This window comes from Neofelis nebulosa, chromosome X (genome assembly GCF_028018385.1).
Source record: "Neofelis nebulosa isolate mNeoNeb1 chromosome X, mNeoNeb1.pri, whole genome shotgun sequence".
Lineage (NCBI taxonomy): Eukaryota > Metazoa > Chordata > Mammalia > Carnivora > Felidae > Neofelis > Neofelis nebulosa.
In genome coordinates this window covers 72,176,482-72,204,215 of record NC_080800.1, presented here as the reverse complement: position 1 = coordinate 72,204,215, position 27,734 = coordinate 72,176,482, and positions in this window count along the sequence as shown.

Here is a 27,734-nt window from a genome sequence, read left to right as displayed (position 1 = left end):
TCTACCGTTTTTTTAGATTCCATATTGTTTATTTCTGCTCTGATCTTTATGATTTCTCTTCTTCTGCTGGATTTAGGCTGCCTTTGCTCTTCTGCTTCTATTTCTTTTAGGTGTGGTGTGAGATTTTGTATTTGGGATTTTTCTTGTTTCTTGAGATAGGCCTGGATTGCAATGTATTTTCCTCTCAGGACTGCCTTCGCTGCGTCCCAAAGCATTTGGATTGTAGTATTTTCATTTTCGTTTGTTTCCATATATTTTTAAATTTCTTCTCTAATTGCCTGGTTGAGCCACTCATTCGTGAGTAGGGTGTTCTTTAACCTCCATGCTTTTGGAGGTTTTCCAGACTTTTTCCTGTGGTTGATTTCAAGCTTCATAGCATTGTGGTCTGAAAGTATGCATGGTATAATTTCAATTCTTGTAAACTTATGAAGGGCTGTTTTGTGACCCAGTATATGATCTATCTTGGAGAATGTTCCATGTGCACTCGAGAAGAAAGTATATTCTGTTGCTTTGGGATGCAGAGTTCTAAATATATCTGTCAAGTCCATCTGATCCAATGTATCATTCAGGGCCCTTGTTTCTTTATTGACCGTGTGTCTAGATGATCTATCCATTTCTGTAAGTGGGGTGTTAAAGTCCCCTGCAATGACCACATTCTTATCTATAAGCTTGCTTATGTTTATGAGTAATTGTTTTATATATCTTGGGGCTCCGGTATTCGGTGCATAGACATTTATAATTGTTAGCTCTTCCTGATGGATAGACCCTGTAATTATTATATAATGCCCTTCTTCATCTCTTGGTACAGCCTTTAATTTAAAGTCTAGTTTGTCTGATATAAGTATGGCTACTCCAGCTTTCTTTTGGCTTCCAGTAGCATGATAAATAGTTCTCTATCCCCTCACTCTCAATCTAAAGATGTCCTCAGATCTAAAATGAGTCTCTTGTAGACAGCAAATAGATGGGTCTTGTTTTTTTATCCATTCTGATACCCTATGTCTTTTGGTTGGCGCATTTAATCCATTTACATTCAGTGTTATTATAGAAAGATACGGGTTCAGAGTCATTGTGATGTCTTTATGTTTTATGCTTGTAGCGATGTCTCTGGTACTTTGTCTCACAGGATCCCCCTTAGGATCTCTTGTAGGGCTGGTTTAGTGGTGACAAATTCCTTCAGTTTTTGTTTGTTTGGGAAGACCTTTATCTCCCCTTCTATTCTAAATGACAGACTTGCTGGATAAAGGATTCTCGGCTGCATATTTTTTCTGTTTAGCACACTGAAGATCTCGTGCCAATCCTTTCTGGCCTGCCAATTTTCAAAAGAGATCAGTCACAAGTCTTATAGGTCTCCCTTTATATGTGAGGGCACGTTTATCCCTTGCTGCTTTCAGAATTTTCTCTTTATCCTTGTATTTTGCCAGTTTCACTATGATATGTCGTGCAGAAGATCGATTCAAGTTACGTCTGAAGGGAGTTCTCTGTGCCTCTTAGATTTCTTTCTTTTTTTTTTTTATTTTATTTTATTTTATTTTATTTATTTTTTTTTTTACTTATTTATTTTTTTTTATTTTTTATTTTTATTTATTTATTTATTTTTTTTTTTTTAATATATGAAATTTACTGTCAAATTGGTTTCCATACAACACCCAGTGCTCATCCCAAAAGGTGCCCTCCTCAATACCCATCACCCACCCTGCCCTCCCTCCCACCCCCCATCAACCCTCAGTTTGTTCTCAGTTTTTAACAGTCTCTTATGCTTTGGCTCTCTCCCACTCTAACCTCTTTTTTTTTTTTCCCTTCCCCTCCCCCATGGGTTTCTGTTACGTTTCTCAGGATCCACATAAGAGTGAAACCATAGGGTATCTGTCTTTCTCTGTATGGCTTATTTCACTTAGCATCACACTCTCCAGTTCCATCCACGTTGCTACAAAAGGCCATATTTCATTCTTTCTCATTGCCACGTAGTATTCCATTGTGTATATAAACCACAATTTCTTTATCCATTCATCAGTTGATGGACATTTAGGCTCTTTCCATAATTTGGCGATTGTTGAGAGTGCTGCTATAAACATTGGGATACAAGTGCCCCTATGCATCAGTACTCCTGTATCCCTTGGATAAATTCCTAGCAGTGCTATTGCTGGGTCATAGGGTAGGTCTATTTTTAATTTTTTGAGGAACCTCCACACTGCTTTCCAGAGCGGCTGCACCAATTTGCATTCCCACCAACAGTGCAAGAGGGTTCCCGTCTCTCCACATCCTCTCCAGCATCTATAGTCTCCTGATTTCTTCATTTTGGCCACTCTGACTGGCGTGAGGTGGTATCTGAGTGTGGTTTTCATTTGTATTTCCCTGATGAGGAGCGACGTTGAACATCTTTTCATGTGCCTGTTGGCCATCCGGATGTCTTCTTTAGAGAAGTGTCTATTCATGTTTTCTGCCCATTTCTTCACTGGGTTATTTGTTTTTCGGGTGTGGAGTTTGATGAGCTCTTTATAGATTTTGGATACTAGCCCTTTGTCCGATGTGTCATTTGCAAATATCTTTTCCCATTCCGTTGGTTGCCTTTTAGTTTTGTTGGTTGTTTCCTTTGCTGTGCAGAAGCTTTTTATCTTCATAAGGTCCCAGTAATTCACTTTTGCTTTTAATTCCCTTGCCTTTGGGGATGTGCCGAGTAAGAGATTGCTACGGCTGAGGTCAGAGAGGTCTTTTCCTGCTTTCTCCTCTAAGGTTTTGATGGTTTCCTGTCTCACATTCAGGTCCTTTATCCATTTTGAGTTTATTTTTGTGAATGGTGTGAGAAAGTGGTCTAGTTTCAACCTTCTGCATGTTGCTGTCCAGTTCTCCCAGCACCATTTGTTAAAGAGACTGTCTTTTTTCCATTGGATGTTCTTTCCTGCTTTGTCAAAAATGAGTTGGCCATACGTTTGTGGGTCTAGTTCTGGGGTTTCTATTCGATTCCATTGGTCTATGTGTCTGTTTTTATGCCAATACCATGCTGTCTTGATGATGACAGCTTTGTAGTAGAGGCTAAAGTCTGGGATTGTGATGCCTCCTGGTTTGGTCTTCTTCTTCAAAATTACTTTGGCTATTCGGGGCCTTTTGTGGTTCCATATGAATTTTAGGATTGCTTGTTCTAGTTTCGAGAAGAATGCTGGTGCAATTTTGATTGGGATTGCATTGAATGTGTAGATAGCTTTGGGTAGTATTGACATTTTGACAATATTTATTCTTCCAATCCATGAGCAGGGAATGTCTTTCCATTTCTTTATATCTTCTTCAATTACCTGCATAAGCTTTCTATAGTTTTCAGCATACAGATCTTTTACATCTTTGGTTAGATTTATTCCTAGGTATTTTATGCTTCTTGGTGCAATTGTGAATGGGATCAGTTTCTTTATTTGTCTTTCTGTTGCTTCATTGTTAGTGTATAAGAATGCAACTGATTTCTGTACATTGATTTTGTATCCGGCAACTTTGCTGAATTCATGTATCAGTTCTAGCAGACTTTTGGTGGAGTCTATCGGATTTTCCATGTATAATATCATGTCATCTGCAAAAAGCGAAAGCTTGACTTCATCTTTGCCAATTTGGATGCCTTTGATTTCCTTTTGTTGTCTGATTGCTGATGCTAGAACTTCCAGCACTATATTAAACAGCAGCGGTGAGAGTGGGCATCCCTGTCGTGTTCCTGATCTCAGGGAAAAAGCTCTCAGTTTTTCCCCATTGAGGATGATGTTAGCTGTGGGCTTTTCATAAATGGCTTTTATGATCTTTAAGTATGTTCCTTCTATCCCGACTTTCTCAAGGGTTTTTATTAAGAAAGGGTGCTGGATTTTGTCAAAGGCCTTTTCTGCATCGATTGACAGGATCATATGGTTCTTCTCTTTTTTTTTGTTAATGTGATGTATCACGTTGATCGATTTGCGTATGTTGAACCAGCCCTGCATCCCAGGAATGAATCCCACTTGATCATGGTGAATAATTCTTTTTATATGCTGTTGAATTCGATTTGCTAGTATCTTATTGAGAATTTTTGCATCCATATTCATCAGGGATATTGGCCTGTAGTTCTCTTTTTTTACTGGGTCTCTGTCTGGTTTAGGAATCAAAGTAATACTGGCTTCATAGAATGAGTCTGGAAGTTTTCCTTCCCTTTCTATTTCTTGGAATAGCTTGAGAAGGATAGGTATTATCTCTGCTTTAAACGTCTGGTAGAACTCCCCTGGGAAGCCATCTGGTCCTGGACTCTTATTTGTTGGGAGATTTTTGATAACCGATTCAATTTCTTCGCTGGTTATGGGTCTGTTCAAGCTTTTTATTTCCTCCTGATTGAGTTTTGGAAGAGTGTGGGTGTTTAGGAATTTGTCCATTTCTTCCAGGTTTTCCAGTTTGTTGGCATATAATTTTTCATAGTATTCCCTGATAATTGTTTGTATCTCTGAGGGATTGGTTGTACTAATTCCATTTTCATTCATGATTTTATCTATTTGGATCATCTCCCTTTTCTTTTTGAGAAGCCTGGCTAGAGGTTTGTCAATTTTGTTTATTTTTTCAAAAAACCAACTCTTGGTTTCGTTGATCTGCTCTACCGTTTTTTTAGATTCCATATTGTTTATTTCTGCTCTGATCTTTATGATTTCTCTTCTTCTGCTGGATTTAGGCTGCCTTTGCTCTTCTGCTTCTATTTCTTTTAGGTGTGGTGTGAGATTTTGTATTTGGGATTTTTCTTGTTTCTTGAGATAGGCCTGGATTGCAATGTATTTTCCTCTCAGGACTGCCTTCGCTGCGTCCCAAAGCATTTGGATTGTAGTATTTTCATTTTCGTTTGTTTCCATATATTTTTAAATTTCTTCTCTAATTGCCTGGTTGAGCCACTCATTCGTTAGTAGGGTGTTCTTTAACCTCCATGCTTTTGGAGGTTTTCCAGACTTTTTCCTGTGGTTGATTTCAAGCTTCATAGCATTGTGGTCTGAAAGTCTGCATGGTATATTTTCAATTCTTGTAAACTTATGAAGGGCTGTTTTGTGACCCAGTATGTGATCTATCTTGGAGAATGTTCCATGTGCACTCGAGAAGAAAGTATATTCTGTTGCTTTGGGATGCAGAGTTCTAAATATATCTGTCAAGTCCATCTGATCCAATGTATCATTCAGGGCCCTTGTTTCTTTATTGACCGTGTGTCTAGATGATCTATCCATTTCTGTAAGTGGGGTGTTAAAGTCCCCTGCAATGACCACATTCTTATCTATAAGCTTGCTTATGTTTATGAGTAATTGTTTTATATATCTTGGGGCTCCGGTATTCGGTGCATAGACATTTATAATTGTTAGCTCTTCCTGATGGATAGACCCTGTAATTATTATATAATGCCCTTCTTCATCTCTTGGTACAGCCTTTAATTTAAAGTCTAGTTTGTCTGATATAAGTATGGCTACTCCAGCTTTCTTTTGGCTTCCAGTAGCATGATAAATAGTTCTCTATCCCCTCACTCTCAATCTAAAGATGTCCTCAGATCTAAAATGAGTCTCTTGTAGACAGCAAATAGATGGGTCTTGTTTTTTTATCCATTCTGATACCCTATGTCTTTTGGTTGGCGCATTTAATCCATTTACATTCAGTGTTATTATAGAAAGATACGGGTTCAGAGTCATTGTGATGTCTTTATGTTTTATGCTTGTAGCGATGTCTCTGGTACTTTGTCTCACAGGATCCCCCTTAGGATCTATTGTAGGGCTGGTTTAGTGGTGACAAATTCCTTCAGTTTTTGTTTGTTTGGGAAGACCTTTATCTCCCCTTCTATTCTAAATGACAGACTTGCTGGATAAAGGATTCTCGGCTGCATATTTTTTCTGTTTAGCACACTGAAGATCTCGTGCCAATCCTTTCTGGCCTGCCAATTTTCAAAAGAGATCAGTCACAAGTCTTATAGGTCTCCCTTTATATGTGAGGGCACGTTTATCCCTTGCTGCTTTCAGAATTTTCTCTTTATCCTTGTATTTTGCCAGTTTCACTATGATATGTCGTGCAGAAGATCGATTCAAGTTACGTCTGAAGGGAGTTCTCTGTGCCTCTTAGATTTCAATGCCTTTTTCCTTCCCGAGTCCAGGGAAGTTCTCAGCTATAATTTCTTCAAGTACCCATTCAGCACCTTTCCCTCTCTCTTCCTCCTCTGGGATACCAATTATGCGTATATTATTTCTTTTTAGTGTATCACTCAGTTCTCTAATTTTCCCCTCACACTCCTGGATTTTTTTATCTCTCTTTCTCTCAGCTTCCTCTTTTTCCATAACTTTATCTTCTAGTTCACCTATTCTCTCCTCTGCTTCTTCAATCTGAGCTGTCGTCGTTTCCATTTTGTTTTGCATTTTGTTTAAAGAGCTTTTCAGCTCCTCGTGACTGTTCCTGAGTCCCTCGATCTCTGTAGCAAGAGATTCTCTGCTGTCCTCTATACTGTTTCCAAGCCCAGAGATTAATTTTATGACTATTATATTAAATTCACTTTCTTTTATATTATTTAAATCCTTTTTGATCAGTTCATTAGCTGTTGTTATTTCCTGGAGATTCTTCTGCGGGGAATTCTTCCGTTTGGTCATTTTGGATAGTCCCTGGAGTGGTGAGGACCTCTAGGGCACTTCCCCCGTGCTGTGGTGTATAACTGGAGTTGGTGGGCGGGGCCGCAGTCCAACCTGATGTCTGCCCCCAGCCCACACTGGGGCCACAGTCAGACTGGTGTGTGCCTTCTCTTACCCTCTCCTAGGGGTGGGATTCACTGTGGGGTGGCATGGCCCGTCTGGGCCACTTGCACACTGCCAGGCTTGTGGTGCTGGGGATCCGGCGTATTAACCGGGGTGGGTAGTCAAGGTGCACGGGGGAAGAAGGGGCAGGCTTAGCTTCCTTCTCCTTAGGTGATCCACTTCAGGAGGGGCCCTGTGGCAGCTAGGGAGTCAGATCAGCTGCCGGAGGTTTGGCTCCGCAGGAGCACAGAGTTGGGTGTTTGCACGGAGTGAGCAAGTTCCCTGGCAGGAACTGGTCCCCTTTGGGATTTTGGCTGGGGGATGGGCGAGGGAGATGGTGGTAGTGAGCGCCTTTGTTCCCCACCAAACTGAGCTCTGTTGTCCGGGGGCTCAGCAGCTCTCCCTCCCTTTGTCCTCCAGCCTTCCGGCTTTCTGAGCAGAGCTGTTAACTTATGTCCTCCCAGATGCTAAGTCGCGCTTGCTGTCGGAACACAGTCCTTCCGGCCCCTCCGCTTTTTCCAGCCAGACTCGGGGGCTCTGCTTGGCCGGCGAGCCGCCCCTCCTCCCCGGCTCCGTCCCGCCAGTCCGTGAAGCACGCCCTGTCTTGCTGCCCTTCCTACACTCTTCCGTTGGCCTCTCGTCTGTGCTTGGCTCCGGAGACTCCGTTCTGCTCGAAACTAGACCACTTTCTTACACCATTCATAAAAATAAACTCAAAATGGATACAGGACCTGAATGTGAGACAGGAAACCATCAAAATCCTAGAGCAGAAAGTAGGAAAAAACCTCTTTGACCTCAGCCGCAGCAATTTCTCCCTTGACACATCCCCAAAGGCAAGGGAATTAAAAGCAAAAATGAACTCTTGGGGAAGATAAAAGCCTTCTCCACTGCAAAGGAAACAATCAACAAAACTAAAAGGTAAGCAAGGGAATGGGAAAAGATATTTGGAAATGACATATCGGACAAAGGGCTAGTATCCAAAATCTATGAAGAGCTCACCAAAGTCCACACCCGAAAAACTAATAATTCAGTGAAGAAATGGGCAGAAAACATGAATAGACACTTCTCTAAATAAGACATTCAGACGACCAATAGCCACATGAAAAGATTCTCAACATCACTTCTTATCAGGGAAATACAAATCAAAATCACACTCTTATACCACCTCACGCCAGTCAGAGTGGCTAAAATGAACAAATCAGGAGACTATAGATGCTGACGATGATGTGGAGAAATGGGAACCCTCTTGCATTGTTGGTTGGAATGCAAACTGGTGCAGCCGCTCTGGAAAACTGTCTAGAGGTTCCTCAAAAAATTAAAAACAGATCTACCCTATGACCCAGCAATAGCACTGCTAGGAATTTACCCAAGGGATACAGGAGTTGTGATGCATAGGGAACTTGTACCTTAATGTTTATAGGAGCACTTTAAACAATAGCCAGATTATGGAAAGAGCCTAATGTCCATCAACTGATGAATGGATAAAGAAATTGTGGTTTATATACACAGTGGAATACTACTTGGCAATGAGAAAGAATGAAATATGGCCTTTTGTAGCAACGTGGATGGAATTGGAGAGTGTTATGCTAAGTGAAATAAGTCATAGAGAGAAAGACAGATTCCATATGTTTTCACTCTTATGTGGATCCTGAGAAACTTAACATAAGATCATTGGGGAGGGAAAGGAAAAAAAAAGGTTAGGGGGAATCAAAACATAGGAGACTGTTAAAAACTGAGTACAAACTGAGGGTTGAATAAGGGGTGGGAGAGAGGGGTAGGTGGGTATTGAGGTGGGCGTCTATTGGGATGATCACTGGGTGTTGTATGGATACCAATTTGAGAATAAATTTCATATTAAAATGTAAATATTTTTTTGCACTTATTCATTTTTGAGAGACAGAGAGAGACAAAGCACAAACAGGGAAGGGGCAATGGAGGGAAACACAGAATCGGAAGCAGACTCCAGGCTCTGAGCTGTCAGCACAGTTGGATGCTCAACTGACTGTAGTACCCAGTTGCCTCTCATATGTGGAACTTTAGAAACTAAACAGATGAACATAGGTGAAGGAAGGGAAAAAAAAAGAGGGAGGTGTACCATAAGATACTATTAACTATTGAGAACAAACTGAAGGTTTCTGGAGTGGAGTAGGGTGGTGATGGGTCAAATGGGTGATGTCTATTAAGGAGGGCAGTTGTTGTGATGACCAGTGGATGTTATATGTAAATGATGAATCATTATATTCTACTCCTGAAACCAAAAACAAAGCAAATGAAGAAAAAACAACTTTAAGATTTTAAATAATAAAAAAGTCATAAAAGATTAATTTGAGAATGTGACTCCTCCTTTCAACTTGAACATAGAGGCCAATGTAGGATTATTTGTTGGCTTAGTTTCAATATTGTTGTGTCTCAGTGAATAGGGAGGTCTGAGGAAAGGAAGAAAGATGATAGAACATCCAGTCAGTGGAGCAGTCAGCATATACACAACCTTTTTTTTGTTTTGTTTTGTTTTGAGTACGTTTGACACACAATGTTACATTAATTTCAGGTGTGCAACATAGTGATTTGACAAGTTTATATTTCATGTTATGTTCACCACAAGTGTAGCTACTACCTGTCCCCATACATTGCTACTAGAATATCACTTACCATATTCCCCATGCTGTGCCTTTTATTCACATGATTTATTTATTCCATACTGGAAACCCGTATCTCCCACACCCCTTCACCTATTTTCCCTTTACCCTCAATCCCCTCCCCTCTGACAACTATCTGTTTGTTCTATTTATGGGTCTGATTCTGCCTTTTCTTTTTCTTTTTGTTCATTTGATTTTTCAAATTTTATATTCCACTTATGAGTGAAATATATAGAATCTTTTTACTCTGACTTATTCACTTAATATAATATCCTTGAGGTCCATCTATGTTGTCTCTAGTGGCACAATCTTGCTCTTTTTTTTATGGCTGTGTAGTATTTTAGTATTTGTGTGTATATATATATATATATATATATATACCATTCCTTCCTCATACATTTTTTCATTGTTGAACACTTGGGTTACTTCCATATCTTACTCTTGTAAATAATGTTGCAATAAAACAGGGGTCTATATATCTTTTTAAATTAGTGTTTTTATTTTCTTTGTTTAAATACCCAATAGTATTTTTGGAAGAATCTCCCTACTATTTTACACAGTGACTGTGTAGGTATACATTGCCACTTACAGTGTATGAGTGTTCCTTTCTCTCCACATTTTTGTTAACACTTGTTATTTCTTGTCCTTTTTATTTTAGCCACTTTTACAGGTATCAGGTGATACCTCATTGTGGTTTTGATTTACATTTTCCTGAAGATTAGTGATGTTGGGCACCTTTTCATGAGAACACAGACAATATGTATTAAGTTTGTTGTGTTATATGGGTGCAGTTCATGGAGCCCAAAACAATTACAATGTTAATATCAAAGATCACAAATCACCATAACACATACAGTAATGAAAATGTTTTAAATATTGTGAGAATTACTAAAATGTGACACAGAGACATGAAATGAGCAAATGTGGTTGGAAAAATTGTGCTGATATACTTGCTCAAAACAAGGTTGCAGAAGCATCCAATTTGTAAATGCAATATCTGTAAAGTGCAACAAAGTGAAACACAAGGAAACAATATATGCCTGTACTTAGAGTAGTCAGATTCGTAGAGACAGAAAGTAAAATAGTGTTTTCCAGAGACTAGAGGTAAGGGGAAATGGGAGCTATTGTTTAATGGGTATAGAATTTCAGTATAGAGATGAAAATTTTCTGGGATTGATTGTAGTGATGGCTGCACAACAATATATTTAATGCCAGTGAAAGAGACACTCCCTTGATGATTTTGAAATAAGTAGATGTTTAGGAATCACTGTTCTAAAGTTACCCCTCATAGGGGTGCCTGGGTGGCTTAGTTGATTAAGCATCCAATTCTGGATTTAGCCTCAGGTCATGATCTCACATTTCATGACTTTGTGTCCCACGTCAGGCTCTATGCTGATGAGGGTGCAGAGCCTGCTTGGAATTCTCTCTCTCCCTCTCTCTCTGCCCTGTCCCCATGCACACACACGCTGTCTCAAAATAAGTAAATAAAAACTATAAAAATTATAAAGTTATCCCTCTTAAATCCCTTCAGCTGAGAAACTTAAAAGATCCTTGAAAGTAGCAGAAGGGAGAGGGTTAGCAGTGGGATGTGAAAGAAGACCTCTTTTGCCACCGAGACTCAAATAAATGCCTTCTGTCAGAGCCATGTGGTGTTCTAAAAGTCATTGGCAAAGAACCTATCTCAGCTAGAATGAAAATTGACATTTTATATTTTGTAGCACTGGTCATATCTGACAGATGTCATTTTGGATTTTCTCATGAATGCCATTTGCTCTTTCCAACTCTATGGCTCCTGGTTTTGGCCTGAAGCATTCTCTGAAAACAGTGTATAGCTTGGGTCCAAAACTGTCTACTACCCACTTTGAAAGCCAAATGATGATTTCTCCGTCAATTGCAAAGTATTTTCACTAATGTTAAATAACCTTCTATTTGAATTACTTCTGACTTACATAAATTAGAAAAACTTTTAGCTCTAATCGGAAAATTTTGCACCAAATAAGTTGGCAAAGACCTAATGCAGGGTAAAACACTGTGAAGACAAAATTAGTTTTTTTTTAATCACTGCCTAGAACATTCTAATTTTTAAAAAGTCCATCAACAAATTTACCTAGCACCAAGAACTATCCCTAGGCAAAACTCTAGTCATAATTTCACCTCATCTTTTTTTTTCTGTTTTTATCTTCTTATTTTTGAGTGCTCTAATTCCATCTGTTTCATTAGTACCTACTATTTAGAATTCCATGTATTTTCACTATGGGCAAAACTACTTCACGTTATCACTTACTCAGGATCAGTATATATATAAAACTAGTATTTAAAAAGAAGACTTTCTGGACAGTTTAATTAATTGAAAGGAATGATTTACTAAAGGTTGAAGTTTAAGTACCACAAGAAGTACCCAGGAAGGGAGAGAGTTAAGGGATGAGAAATCGTTTTCAAGTATTTCTCAAGTCATACTATACACCCAAGTAGTCTAACCATAAAGATGACCCCACTATTACTTTCTTTGACCATAATTTTACTATCTTGCACTCATTTCAGCTGAGCAATTCCTCAATCAAATTCTTATATGTTTTGTTTTTAGAAGTATTTATTAGCCAAAAAGATACCAGGAATTTCTTTTAATGCCATTCTGGTTGGGTCATAGGGGAAAAGAAACATGCTTTTATCTCCACTCCTATTTATTCTTTTAAATCTCATTTTCTAGGAAGAAAACATTCTATTCTTTTTCAAGGTTCCTAAGAGGCAGATAGTGCCTCAAGGAGTCTTTGAATCTCATGTGTCACCATACTACTGAAAACCCCAGTATTTAAAATTGGGGACAAATTTTTAAAAATCAGTGTTCATTTGCAAATTTTTATCTAAATATAATGGTGTCTTTGTGGGAGTGCTAATCTTAAAAAATATTCTTTTTGTTTTCTTTTTAAGGCTTAGTTTTGAAAGTTTCTTTCAAAATCAAGGAACATTTACATAATAATGATTATTTATATAATTGGTATTCCTTTATCACTTAGACAAGAACTTTGTATCTATCAACATTGTCCTAAGATTTACTCTGAACAGTAAAAAGATTTGGTTATTCAAATGGAACTATATTATATTTCCCAAACCATTGGATCTCCTTCTCTCATCAAGTTCTTCTACTCTATTTATTTATTTATTTACAAAATTTTTAGTGTTTATTTATTTTTGAGAGAGAGCATGCACTAGTGGGGTAGAGGTACAGTGAGAGGGAGACAGAAAATCCAAAGCAGGCTCTGCACTATCAGGCCTCATATGGGGCTTGAACTCACAAACCATGAGATCATGACCTGAGCTGAAGTCAGATGCTCAACCAACTGAGCCACATAGGTGCCCCCCATAATTTATTTTTTTTAAGTTTTTATTTATTTTTGAGAAATAGAGAGAGTGCAAGTGTTGGAGAGGCAGAGAGAGAGAGAGAGAGAGAGAGAGAAGGAGAGAGAGAATACCAAGCAGGCTTCCTACTGTCAGCACAGAGTCTAATATGGGGCTCCATATCATGAACTGTGAGATCATGACCTGGGCCAAAATCAAGAATCAAACGCTTAACTGACTGAAACAGCCAGGCACCCCTTAGCCTCCCATAATTTAAAATGTTGTTGCTATTTGGTCCATGGAAAATAAAATTTGCACATAGGGATTATTAATCATGGTATAGAGAGAAATAATTAATTGTACCAAAGCCAAAGCTCAGACTATTTACTATTAGAACTTATATTTGTATATTATAGGAAGCAGGTTAGTCCATTTGAAAATATCTGTTACAGATAATTTAGGTAGTTAAACTTGTTGGCAAATATTTTCATTCTATGCCTTTTTAAAAACCATTTTTCTCTCGAGTATCTACCTTTCTTCTTTATTCAGTTTGTCTTTCCTATTGGAATATTATCACATTTTTCTAGGACACTAAAAACTACAAGTTTAATTTATAGCATTGTAGAACCTGATGAAAATATGATAAAAGGGATGTCAGATGATTTAGTAAAAATCCACTTAGGGAACACATTTGAACTGCATAAATATGGTCATTTTTTAACAAAAAAATTCAGTTGTGTAAATAAAAAGCAAGGATGAACTTGTTTACCTCAGAATATTTTAATGATTGAATATATATTTAACTGCTGGTAGATCACCTAACACTTTTCTAATAAATCACTCTATTAATATACTTTCTATTTTGTAATATTAATATCTCTGATAGCTAAAGAGACTCTGATACCAGTTATTTTTTATTGGCTTGTTTACTGGTCTGTTACTTTTTATGTAACTTTTTCTTGAGGTATAATTGACATACAACATCCTATAATAATGATTGGTACAAACTAATAATTTGCTATTTTTATATATTGCAAAATGACCACAATAAGCCTAGCTAACATCCATCACCATACATAGTTATATATATATTTTTTCTGTGATGAGAACTTTTAAGATCTACTCTCTTAGCAACTTTCAAGCATGCAATAGAGTATTATTAACTATAGTTGAGCGAGCTTGGGCTCAGCTTTAGGAGGCCCTCTTTGTGTGTCTGTGCTAAGAAACCAACACTGAGTCTGCTCACTGGCTCCTCTCTAACTGCTCATCTACATGGTGTTTTCCCACCTCCACACACTCCTCTGCCTGCTCTTCCTGAGTTAACTTCCTTCTGGACCCTTTAAGGCTGCCAGACCCTTTCTGAAGCAGAGGGCCTGCCCAAAGCTAGTCCTTTGTACTCCCCTTTCCTGCAAGAGTCTCACAGCAGTTTTCTTTAAAGTCTTCATTTTTTGGAGGAGGAGGGGCCAACATGGTAGAGAAGTAGGGGTTTCTGAAGTTCCCTCATTTCTCAAACAAAGCAGTGTTGAAGCCAAGAGACTTTAAAGTCTAAGAGTCTGGGAGGCAAAGAGACAGAGTTAATTCCAGGGGCCAACCAGGACAAACTGACAGGCTATAGGTGCATGATTGTGAATTGGGAGAGATAAAACGAATGGAGGGGAGGTATCCTCTTCTGGGGAGAAACAAAGGGAAGAGAAAGAAAGGCTGGGGAAGCATAGGACTGTATCTGGACAAGAGAAAAGCCACTGACTGGGATAGAGAAAGATTCAATTTCTAACTGAGGGACTTTCTCTGGACTGGGCTGCCTGCCCTGATCACACAACTGGGGAGTGGAGCCAGCCCTGGCCTCGGTGGCTAGGTCAGGGGCGCAGTGTGCAGTAGGAGAAAGTTATCCCTTCCTTGGAGGGCCATGAGAAGAGGGGTTATATCCACTCAAAAGGACAAAGACTGCCTGTGCCCACCAGCCAGAGACCATATATCGGAAGGCGAGGAGTGGCACTCCCCCAGTACCAGAGTGCACAGAGGGTGAGTTTGAATCCCAGCCAAGTGCAGGACACAGGATCCCATAAAGCGGGACAACCTTGTGTGCCCACAGCACAGTGGGGATAACTTGAACAGAGTGGTTTGGGACACCAGTCCGTGGAGGAGGGACGCGGTGTGTGGGGGGGTGGTCGTCATTTTTCTCTCTATTGTTGCATCCACACGACTCCTGAAACAGAATGCTATGGACACCAGTGACAGTCACAACAAAGTTTGTTACAATGAGAGGCAAGGCTGGCCGATCGGGACCAACACTCTTGATAAGAGTGCAGCCTCGAACAGCCGGGGTACAGAGTTTTTAAAGCCTATCACATCGTTTTATCATCACCTGGGAAAAGAACAGAGAAACAGTTCCCAGATGAGTTAGAAACAGTTGCTTAATGAGGTGTTTATTTTAGACTTTCTGCCTCTAAGTTGCAACCAGTGGATCTCCTTGACCTTGCCTTTGATGCTCTTTTCTTTGAACTTTTGTTTCCTTCATTGGTAAAGCCTAATTTACAAGAGTAAAAGCGAGGCTGTTATCTTTTGACCTTCAGTGTCAGAACAAAGCTGTTATTTTTCAAGCTAAGCGTTAGCCCTACACTACAATTTAACACTTACACTATCACCAACAAGGTGGGGCTTCAGAGAACGGATAGCAGGCCCACAGTGGAGGTGGAACCCGCCTACACCAAACCACACCTCCACACCTGGTAACTGTGAAAGCAGGAATGACACTGATGAACCAGACAGCCCCTCTTCCAGACCAGCACTTTTGCATTGTCTGGTTTAATTATTGGACAATTCTTATTATATAGATACATTCTTCTTTCCTTATCTCCTTCTTATCCTTCCCTCCTCTCCTCAGTTACTCTGGCTGTTGGTTTGTTTAAGCAGACATATTTAATACATTCTCTTGATGCATGTTCTATACCTCCTTCTTTAGTTTACTTTCTCTCTCTCTGGATTAAAACATATAGTTTCTCTGTCTAGTCAATTTTCTTTTCTTTTCTTTTTCTCTGCCTCCCTCTTTATTGTCCTTACTGTCCCTCTGGATTAAACCATATAGTTTCTCCACCTGGTCAATTTTTATCTTTTTTTCTTTTTTCCCACCCCTGTCAATTCTCTCTTTGTATGGGATAAGGCCTCTTCCATCCGAAAAGCCTCCACCCTGTTGTGTACTTGTAGCTGGTGATTCTGTTTTGTTTTTGTTTTTGTGTCCTTGCATGTTTTTGTTTTCTGTTTGTTTTTTGTCTGTTTGTTTGTTTGTTTATCTTTCCAGGGCTACCTCAACTAACAAACCAAAGCACACTTGGTGGAGTTTCCAAAACGTCACTACAGTAGGGAGATAAAGTAACAAGCCACAACAACAGAGCAAGTAACACTGCCCAAAAAACACTCCCTGAATGTCCAGGCCCTGGACAATGTAGGACCCTTCTTTAATATAGCAGTGCTCGCAGATGCAGGGCACATAATAAGCTTTTAAAACACATAAGGGACAGAAAACTAGCCAAAATAATGAAATGGAAGAATTCTCCACAAAAGAATTTCCAGGGAGAAATGATAGCAAAAGAATTGCTCAAAACAGATATACACAATATAACTGAATAAGAATTTAGAATAATAGTCATAAGATTAATTACTGGACTTGAAAAAAAACCAGAAGACAGTAGAGAATCTATTGCAGCAGAGATCAAGGAACTAAAAATAATAATGATGAATTAAAAAATTCTGTAAATAAGGTGGCAAATTAACTAGAGGCAGTGACAGCACGGATTGAGGAGGCAGAGAGGAGAATAGGTGAAATAGAAGATAAAATTATGAAAAAGATGAAGCTGAGAAAAAGAGAGATACAAAAATTCTGGATCATGAGGGGTAGAATTATAGAACTAAGTGATTCAATGAAAAGGAACAATATCTGTAACATAGGGTTTCCAGAAGAAGAAAAGAGAGAGAAAGGGTCTGAAGGTATACCTTAACAAATAACAGCTGAAAAATTCCCCAAAGGGGAGGGAAACAGGCATTAAAATCCAGGAGACACAGGGAACTCCCTTCAGATGTAACTTGAAATAATCTTCTTCATGATATATCATAGTAAAACTGGCAAAATACAAAGATGGAGAATTCTGAAAGCAGCTAGTGATAAACAGGACTTAACCTACAAGGGTAGACACATAAGGGTAGTAGCAGACCTATCTACTGAAACTTGTCAGGCCAGAAAGGAGTGGCAGGAAATTTTCAATGTGCTGAATAGGAAACACTTGCAGTCAAGAATCCTTTATCAGTCAATCCTGTCATTCAGAATAGAAGGAGAGATAAAGATTTTCCCAAACGAAAACTGAAGGAATTTATCACCACTAAACCAGCCCTACAAGAGGTCCTAATGAGGACTCTGTGAGCGGAAGGTTGCAAAGACCAAAAAGGACCAGAGACATCACTATAAGCACGAAACCTACAGATAACACAATGACCCTACACCTGTATCTTTCAATAATAACACTAAATGTAAATGGACTAAATGCTACAATGAAAAGACATAGGATATAAAGATGGATAAAAAAACAGGACTCATCTATTTGCTGTCTACAAGAGACTCATTTAGACCTCAGGACACCTTCAGATTGAAAGTGAGGGGATGGAGAACTATCTATCATGCTACTGGAGGTCAAAATAAAGCTGGAGTAGCCATACTTATATCAGACAAACTAGATTTTAAGCTAAAGGTTGTAACAAGAGATGAAGAAGGGCATTATATAACAATTATGGAGCCTATCCTTCAAGAGGAGCTAACAATTATAAATGTTTATGTACCAAATTTGGAGCACCCAAATATATAAAACAATTAATCAAAACATAAGCAATCTTATTCAAAAGAATGTGGTAATTGCAGGGGACCTGAATACCCCACTAATAGCAATGGACAGGTCATCTAAAATCAATAAATAAACAATGGCCCTGAATGATACACTGGATCAGATGGACTTGACAGATATATTTAGAAGTTTTCATCCTAAAACAACAGAATGCAAATTCTTCTCGAATGCACATGGAACATTCTCCAAGATAAATGACATACTGGGTCACAAAAATGCCCTCAATAAATATAAAAGAATTGTGATCATACCATGCACACTTTCAAATCACAGTGCTATGAAACTTGAAATCAACCACAGGAGAAAGTATGGAAAACGTCCAAAAGCATGGAGGCTAAGGAACATACTACTAAAGATTCAATGAGTCAACCAGGCAATTAAAGAAGAAATTAAAAAATATATGGAAACATGGGTTGCCTGGGTGGCTCAGTCAGTGTAACGTCCGACTTCAGCTCAGGTCATGATCTCACCATCTGTGAGTTCGAGCCCCACATCGGGCTCTGTGCTGACAGGTCAGAGCCTGGAGCCTGCTTCGGATTCTGTGTCTGTCTCTTTCTCTGCCCCTCCCCTGCTCATGTTCTGTCTGTCTCTCTGTCAAAAATAAATAAACATTAAAAAATTAAAAAAAATATATGGAAACAAATGAAAATGAAAACACAACAATTCAAAACCTTTGGGATTCAGCAAAGGCAGTCCTAAGAGGAAAATACATTGAAATCCAGGTCTATGTCAAGAAACAAGAAAAATCCCCAATACAAAATCTAACAACACACCTAAAGGAACTAGAAGCAAACAGCAAAGAAAGCCCAAGGCCAGCAGAGAAGAGAAATAATAAAGATTAGAGCATAAATAAACAATATAGAATCCAAAAACACAGAACAGATCAATGAAACTAAGAGTTGTTTTTTTTGAAAAAATAAACAAAATTGATAAACCCCTAGCCAGACTGCTCAAAAAGAAAAGAAAGAAGACCCAAATAGATAAAATCATGAATGAAAATGGATTTATTACAACCAATCCCTCAGAAATACAAGCAATTATAAGAGAATACTATGAAGACGTATATGCCAACAAACTGGACAACCTGGAAGAAATGGACAAACTCCTAAACACCCACACACTACCAAAACTCAAACAGGAAGAAATGGAAAATGTGTACACACCCATAACTAGTGAAGAAATTGAATCAGTTCAACTTCCCAGCAAATAAGAGTCCTGGACCAGATGTCTTCCTGCTGGAATTCTACCAGATTTAAAGCAGAATTAATGCCTATCTTTCCCAAGCTGTTCCAAAAATAGAAATGGAAGGAAAGCTTCCAGACTCCTTCTATGAAGCCAGCATTACCTTCATTCCCAAACCAGATAGAAACCCAACAAAAAAAAGAGAACTACAGGCTAATATCCCTGATGAACACGGATGCAAAATTTCTCAACAAGATACAAGCAAATTGAATTCAACAGCATATACAAAGAATTATACACTGTAATCAAATGTGATTCATTCCCAGGCTGCAGGTCTGGTTCAATATTCACAAATCAGTCAATATGATACATCACATTAATAAAAGACAGGATAAGAACCATATGATCCTGTCAATAGATACAGAAAAAGCATTTGACAAAATGCAACATTCTTTCTTAATAAAAAACCTCAAGAAATTTTGGGTAGAAGGAACATATTTAAACATCTTAAAGCCATATATGAAAAGCCCACAGCTGTTATCATCCACAATGGGGAAAAACTGAGAGCTTTTCCTCTGAGATCAGGAACATTACAGGGATGTCCACTCTCACCACTGAGAGTTGTTTAATATAGTAAGTCCTAGCATCAGCAATAAGACAACAAAATGAAATAAAAGGCATCAAAATTGGCAAAGAAGAAGTCAAACTTTCACTTTTTGCAGATAACTTGATACTCTACATGGAAAACCTGACAGACTCCACCAAAAGACTCCTAGAACTGATATATGAATTCAGCAAAGCCGCTGGGTACAAAATCAATGTAGAGAAATTGGTTGCATTTTTATACACCAATAATGAAGCAACAGAAAGAGAAATAAAGAAGCTGATCCAATTTACAGTTGCACCAAAAACCATAAAATTCCTAAGAATAAACTTAACCAAAAATGTAAAAGATCTGTATGCTGAAAACTATAGAAATACTATGAAGGAAATTGAAGAAGACACAAAGAAATTGAAAAACATTCCATGTTAATGGACTGGAAACATAAATATTGTTAAAATGTCAATACTACCCAAAGCAGTATACACATTCAATGCAATTCCAATGAAAATTGCACCGGCATTCTTCTCAATGCTAGAACAAGTGATCCTAAAATTTGTATGGGACCACAAAAGACCCCAAAGAGCCAAGTTAATATTAAAGAAGAAAACCAAAACGGGAGACAGCACATTCCCAGACCTTAGCGTCTACTACAAAGCTATAATCATCAAGACAGTATGGTATTGGCACAAAAACAGACACATAGACCACTGGAATAGAATAGAGAACCCAGAACTGGACCCACAAATGTATGGCCAGCTAATGTTTGGCAAAGCAAGAAAGATGGAAAAAAAAAAGACAATCTCTTTAGCAATGGTGCTGGGAGAACTGTACAGCAACCTGCAGAAGAAAGAAACTAGACCACTTTCTTACACCATACCCAAAAATAAACTCAGAATGGATGAAAGACTTAAATGTGAGACGCGAAAGCTTCAAATCCATAGAGGAGAAAGCAGACAATAATCTCTTTGACCTCAGCCACAGCAATTTCTTCCTCAACACATCTCCAAAGGCAAGGGAATTAAAAGCAAAAATGAACTATTGGGACCTCATCAAGATAAAAAGCTTCTGCACTGCAAAAGAAATAATCAACAAAACTGAAAGGCAACTGACAGAATGGGAAAAGATATTTGCAAATGACATATCGCATAAAGGACTAGTGTCCAAAATCTATAAAAAACTTACCAAACTCAACACCCAAAAAACCAATAATCCAGTGAAGAACTGTGCAGAAGACATGAATATAAACTTTTCCAAAGAAGACATCCAGATGGTCAACAGACATATGAAGAGATGCTCAAAGTCGCTCATCATCAGGCAAATACAAATCAAAGCCACACCAAGATATCACCTCACACTGTTCAGAGTGGCTAAAGTGAATAAATCAGGAAACTATAGATGTTGGTGAGAATGTGGAGAAATGGGAGCCTTCTTGCACTATTGGTGGGAATGCAAACTGGTGCAGCCGCTATGGGAAACTGTGTGGAGTTTCCTCAAAAAATTAAAAATAGAACTACTCTATGACCCAACAATAGCACTACTGGGAATTTACCCAAGGGATACAGGAGTGCTGATGCATAGGGGCACATGTACGCCAATGTTTACAGCAGCACATTCAACAATAGCCAAATTACGAAAAGAGGCTAAATGTCCATGAACTGATAAATGGATAAAGAATATGTAGTTTATATACACAATGGAATACTACTTGACAATGAGAAAGAATGAAATCATGCCATTTGCTGCAATGTGGATGGAACTGGAAAGTATTATGCAGAGTGAAATAACTCACTCAGAAATGGACAGATATCATATGTTTTCACTTATATGTGGATCTTGAAAAACTTAACAGAAGATGATGGGGTAGGGGAGGGGGAAAATAATTATAAACAGAGGAAAGGAGGCAAACTAAAGAGACTCTTAAATACAGAGAACAAACTGAGAGTGGATTGGGGGTTTGGGGGAAAGGCGAAAATGGGTGATGGGCATTGAGGTGAGCACTTTGGATGAGCACTGCTGTTGTATGTAAGCCAATTTGACAATAAATTATGTTTAAAAACTATAGTTGATATGCTGTGTGTTAAATCGCAGAACTTATTTTATAACTGTAAGTTTGTACCTTTGTATTCCCTTCACCATTTGTCCCATCCCCCACTTCCTACCTCTGGCAGTCGTCATTCAACTGTTCTCTGTATCTATGAGCTTGTGTGTGTGTGTGTGTTTTAATTTTTAGATTCTTCGTTTTAGTGAAATTATATGGTATTTGTCTTTCTCTGACTTATTTCATTTAGCATAATTCCCTCAAGGTACATCTATGTTGTTGCAAATGACAAGATGTCATTTTTTTTTGTGCCTGAATAATGTTCCGTTTTATATACATGCTACATTTTCTTAACCCATTCATCCATCATGGACAAGATTATATATATATGTACATATATATATATATATTTTTTTTTTTTCATATATATATATATATATATATATCTCACATATTTTCTTTATCCATTCATCAGTTGATGGACTTCAAGTGCTTTTCATGACTGGCTATTGTTGATAATGTTGCTATAAACATCGGGTTGTATGTGCTTTTTTCAAATCAGTATTTTTGTATCCTGTAGGGAAAATACCTCATAGTGCAATTGCTGGGTTTTAGGGTAATTCTATTTTTAAACTTTTGAGGAACCTCCATACTGTTTTCCAAAGTGCCAGCACCAGTTTGCATTCCATCAACAGTGTAAGAGCGTTCCTCTTTCTCTGAATCCTTACCAACACTTGTTGCTTCTTGTGTTGTTAATTTTTAGCCATTCTGAGAAGTGTGAGGTGGTGTCTCATCTTAATTTTGATTTATATTCCCCTGATGATAAGTGATGTTGAGCCTCTTTTCATGTGTTTGTTATCCATCTGGATGTCTTCTTTGGAAAAATGCCTATTCATGTCTTCTGTTAATTTCTTAACTGGATTATTTGGTTTTTGGGTGTTCAGTTTGATAAGTTCTTTATAGATTTTGGATGCTACCCTTTATCAGATATATCATTTGCAAATATCTTCTGCCATTCCATAGACTGCCTTTTCATTTTGTTGACTGTTTCCTTTGCTGTGCAGAAGTTTTTACTTTGAAGTTCCAATAGGTGACTTTTGCTTTTGTTTCCCTTGCCTCAGGAGACATATCTAGTAAGAAGTTTGCTATGGCCATGGTCAAAGAGATTACTACCTGTATTCTTTGTAGAAATGTTATGGTTCCCTCTCTCACATGTAGGTCTTTCATCCAATTTGAATTTAGTTTTTTGTATTTTGTAGGAATAAAGTGCTCCTGTTCCATTGTCTTCCATATTGCTGTCCACTTTTCACAGCCCCATTTGTTGAAGAGACTGTTTTTTTTTCCATTGGATATTCTTTCCTGTTTGTTTGACCATATAGTTGTGGGTTCATTTCTGGGTTTTCTATTCTGTTTCATTGATCTAAGTGTTTGTTTTTGTGCCAATAGCATCCTGTTTTCATGACAACAGCCTTGTAATGTAGCTTGAAGTCCAAAATTTTGATGCCTTCAACATTGTTTTTCTTTTTCAAGATTGATTTGTCTATTTTGGGTCTTTTGTGGTTCCATACAAATTTTAGGATTGTTTGTTCTTGCTTTGTGAAAAATGTTGGTGATATTTTGATAGGGATTGCATTAAATGTGCAGATTTCTGGGACACCTGGGTGACTCAGTTGGTTTAGCATCCAACTTTGGCTCAGGTCATGATTTCATGGCTCATGGGTTCAAGCCACATGTTGGACTCTGTGCTGACAACTTGGAGCCTGGACCCTGCTTAAGATTTTGTGTCTCCTTCGCTCTCTGCACCTCCCCTGCTTGTGTTCTGTCTCTCTCTCTCTCAAAAATAAATAAATATTAATTTTTTTTAATGTGCAGATTGCATTGGGTAGTATAGACATTTGAAAAATATTTGGTCTTCCAATCCTTGAGCATGGGATGTTTTTCCATCTCTATCTTTCATGTTCAATTTCCTTCATAAGTGTTCCACAGGTTCAGAGTACAGATCTTTTACCTCTTTGGTTACATTTATCCCTGGGTATCTTATGGTTTTTGGCATAATTATAAATCGAAATGATTCCTTGCTTTCTGTTTCTGCTGCTTCATTACTGATGTATAGAAATGCAACATAATTCTGTACATTGATTTTATATCCTGAGACTTTCCTGAATTTTGTGTACCACTTCTAGCAATTTTTTGGTGGAATCATTTATGTTTTTTTGTTTTTTGTTTTTTTTTTTACATAGAGTATCATGTCGTTTGGGAATAGTGAAAGTTTGAATTTTTTCTTGTCAATTTGTATGCCTTTTATTTCTTTTTGTTTTCTGATTGCTGAGGCTAGGACTTCCAGTACTATGTTAAATAACAATGGTGAGAGTGGAAATTTCTGTCTTGTTGTTGATTGTAGAAGAAAACCTCTCTTTTTTTGTCCATTGAGGATGACGTTAGCTGTGGTTCTTTCTTATATGGCCTTTATGATGTTGAAGTATTCTTCCTCTATCCCTACTTTTTTGAGGATTTTTATCAAGATGGGTGCTGTATTTTGTGAAATGCTTTTTTTCCATGTATTGAGAGGATCATATCGTTCTCAAGCATTATTTTATTAATTTATGTATCACATTGATTGATTTGTGAATATTGAACTGCACTTGTAGCCCAGGAATAAATCTGACTTGATGATGATAATTCTTTCCATTAAAGGTGGATTCAATCTGTTAGTATTTTGTTGAGAATTTCATCAGGGATATTGCCTATAATTCTCCTTTTTAGTGGCTTCTTTGCTGGATTTTGGAATCAAGCTAATGCTGGCTTCATAGGAGTTAGGAAGTTTTCCTTCCATTTCTATTTTTTTTTTTTTGAACAGTTTAAGGAGAATAGGTATTAATTCTTCTTTACATGTTTGGTAGAATTCCTTTGGGAAGTCATCTGGCCCTGGGCTTTTTTTTTTTTTTTTTTTTTTGGTGGGAACATTTTTGATAACTTATTCAATTTCTTTGCTGGTTAGATGTGTGTTCTAATTTTCTATTTCTTCCTGCTTCTGTTTTGGTGGTTGGATATTTCTAAGAATTTATCAATTTTTCCAGATTGCCCATTTTTTTGGCGTATACTTTTTCATGATATTCTATTATAACTGTTTGTATTTCTGTGGTGTTGTTTGTATCTCTCCTCTTTCATTCATGCTTTTATTTCTTTGGATGCTTTTCCTTTTTTTTTTTTTTTTTTAATTTTTTTTTCCCAACGTTTTTTATTTATTTTTGGGACAGAGAGAGACAAAGCATGAACGGGGGAGGGGCAGAGAGAGAGAGGGAGACACAGAATCGGAAACAGGCTCCAGGCTCCGAGCCATCAGCCCAGAGCCTGACGCGGGGCTCGAACTCACGGACCGCGAGATCGTGACCTGGCTGAAGTCGGAGGCTTAACCGACTGCGCCACCCAGGCGCCCCTCCTTTTATTTTTAATAAGCCAGGCAATGGGCTTATCAATTTTATTAATTCTTTCAAAGAACCAGATTTTAGTTTCTTTGAATCAATTTTATTAATTCTTTCAAAGAACCAGCTTTTACTTTCTTTGATTTGTTCTACATTTTTGTTTCTATATCATTTATTTGTACTCTAATCTTTATTATTTCCCTTCTGCTAGCTTTAGGCTTCATTTGCTATTCCTTTACTAACTCCTTTAGGTATAAGGTTAGTTTGTGTATTTGAGACTTTTCTTGCTTCTTGAGATAGGCCTGAATTTCTATATATGTCCCTCTTATGATCTCCTCTGCTGTACCCCAAATGTTCTGGACTGTTGTGTTTTCATTTTCATGTATACATATATAATTTCCTGGTTAACCCATTCATTCTTTGGATGTTCTTTAATCTCCATGTATTTGTGATCTTTCCAATTTTTTTCTTGTGACTGACTCCAAGTTACATAGCATTGTGGTCTGAAAATATGCATGATATGATGTCAATCTTTTTGCACTTGCAGAGGCCTGATTTGTGAACGTAGTATGTGATCTATCCTGGATAACATTCCATGTGCACTCAGAAAGAGTGGGTATTCTGGTACTTTGGCATAAAACATTCTGAATATATCTTTTATGTCTGTCTGGTCCAGTGTGTCATTCAAAGCCATTGTTTCCTTGATTTTCTGCTTGTATGATCTATCCTTTGCCATAAATGGGGTTTTAAAGTCCCGTACTATTATTTTATTATAATGAATTAGTTTATTTATGTTTGTTATTAATTGATACAAATATTTGTGTGCTCTCATCTTGGAGGCATAAATATTTACAGTTGTTAGATCTTCTTCTTGGATAAGTTATTTTATCAAGATATAGTGCACTTTTTCACCTCTTGTTACAGTCTTTGGTTTAAAATTTAGTTTGTCCGATATAAGTATAGCTATGTGGGCTATCTTTTGCATCCATTAGTGTGACAGGTGATTCTCCACTCCCTCAGTTTTAATCTAGAGATATCGTTAAGTGTAAAATGAGTCTTTTGTAGGCAGCATATAGATGGGTCTTATTCTATTATAGATTTGGATGTTATGTCTTTTGATAGGAACTTTTAGTCCATTTATGTTAAAAGTGATTATTGATAGATAGGAATTTAGTGCCATTGTATTACTTGTAAGGTCAAAGTTTTTGGAGATTTTCCCTTTTTCTTTTTAGTCTTTGTTGCTTTTGGTCTTTCATTCCTACTCAGAGTCCCTTTCAATATTTCTTGCAGGGCTGGTTTAGTGGTCACAAACTTCTTTAGTTTGCATTTGTCTGGGAAACTCTATCTCTACTTTTTTAAATATATTTTTTAAAGTTTATTTATTTATTTGAGCAAAAGAGACAGAGACAGAAAGAAACAATCACAAGCAGGTTCCACACTTAGAGTGTGGAGCCTGATGCAAGCCTTGTACCCATGAACCCTAAGATCATGACCTGAGCTAAAACCAAGGATTGGTCACTCAACTGACCGAGCCACCAAGGTGTTACCTCTTTAACTCTCCTTCTATTCTGAATGGCAGCCTTGCTGGATAAAGTAATCTTGGCTGCATCGTTTTCTTATTCAATACATTGAATATATCATGCCACTTTCTTCTGGCCTGCCAGGTTTCTGTGGATAGATCTGCTGCCTACTTGATTTATCTTTCTTATATGCTAGGAATTTTTTTTCCTTTCTGTTTGCAGGATTCTTTCCTTATCTTTGTGTTTTGCAAATTTTACTACAGTATGTCTTGGTGTTAGCTGGCTTTTGTTGATTTTCATGGGAGTTTTCTGTGTGTCCTTGATTTGGATGTCTGTTTCTTTACCCAGATTATGGGTTTAATTTCCAGTTATAATTTGCTCAAATAAACCTTCTTCTCCCTCTCCCTCTTTTCGTCTGAGACTGCTATGATTGGATTGTTATTATGCTTTGTGGAGCTGCTGAGTTTCCTAATTCTACATTTGTGATCCAATATTTCCCTCTTCTTTTCACCCTCATTATTTTCCACAATTTTATCTTCTATATCACTGATTCTTTCCTCTGCTTCCTTCATCCTTATGGTCATTACCTCCTTTTCAGTTTGTATTTTGGCCAGAGCATATTTTAGTTCAGGCTGGCTTGTTTTTAGGTCTTTTGTCTCTTCAGTAAGGGGGTGACTCTGTTTTCTTCTATGTTTCCCTCAAGCCCAGATAGTACTCTTATGAATGTTGCTTTAAATTCTGGTTCAGGCATATTACTTATATCTATTTTTATGTGTTCCCTGGCCATGACCTCTTCTTATTCTTTCTTTTGGGATGAATTCCTCCATCTTGGCATTTAATCTAGGCCTTTGTGTTTTGTGTGTTAGGAAACCTATACTTGACCTATTTCCACTAGAACTGAAGCTTTGCACCACTGTATTATCAGTAGACATAAGGGTGTGTGCTAGTAATCTGGGGAAGGGGCCTGCTGCTGTTCTGGCTCTCAATCACACTTACCCTAGTAAAAACAAAAGGCACCTACACAGCTCAGGTTGTTGGGGCTTGGTGAACGAGACTCATGCCTCCACTGTGTGCACTGTGTTGCTTGTTGTAGTCTGCTGGTGCTGATGGGAGGGATGAAAAATGGCGAGGCCTGCTCTCTTCCATAATGAGTGGAGTTCAAGCACACTGCTGCTCAGGAAGCCCCCACAAAACAGTGAAAAAGCTCCCTTCTTGTGACCCAGGCTTCTGTTATACCCTTGCCTTCACCCTGTCTGTGTCTGAGCCATCTGCAGGTCTGGTGGCGCAGTGTTCCTGTGTTTTATCTCAGCAGTGCAGCTGGGTTTCAAAACTCCAAATTTTAGGGACCCAGTGTCATGCAGACTCATGCT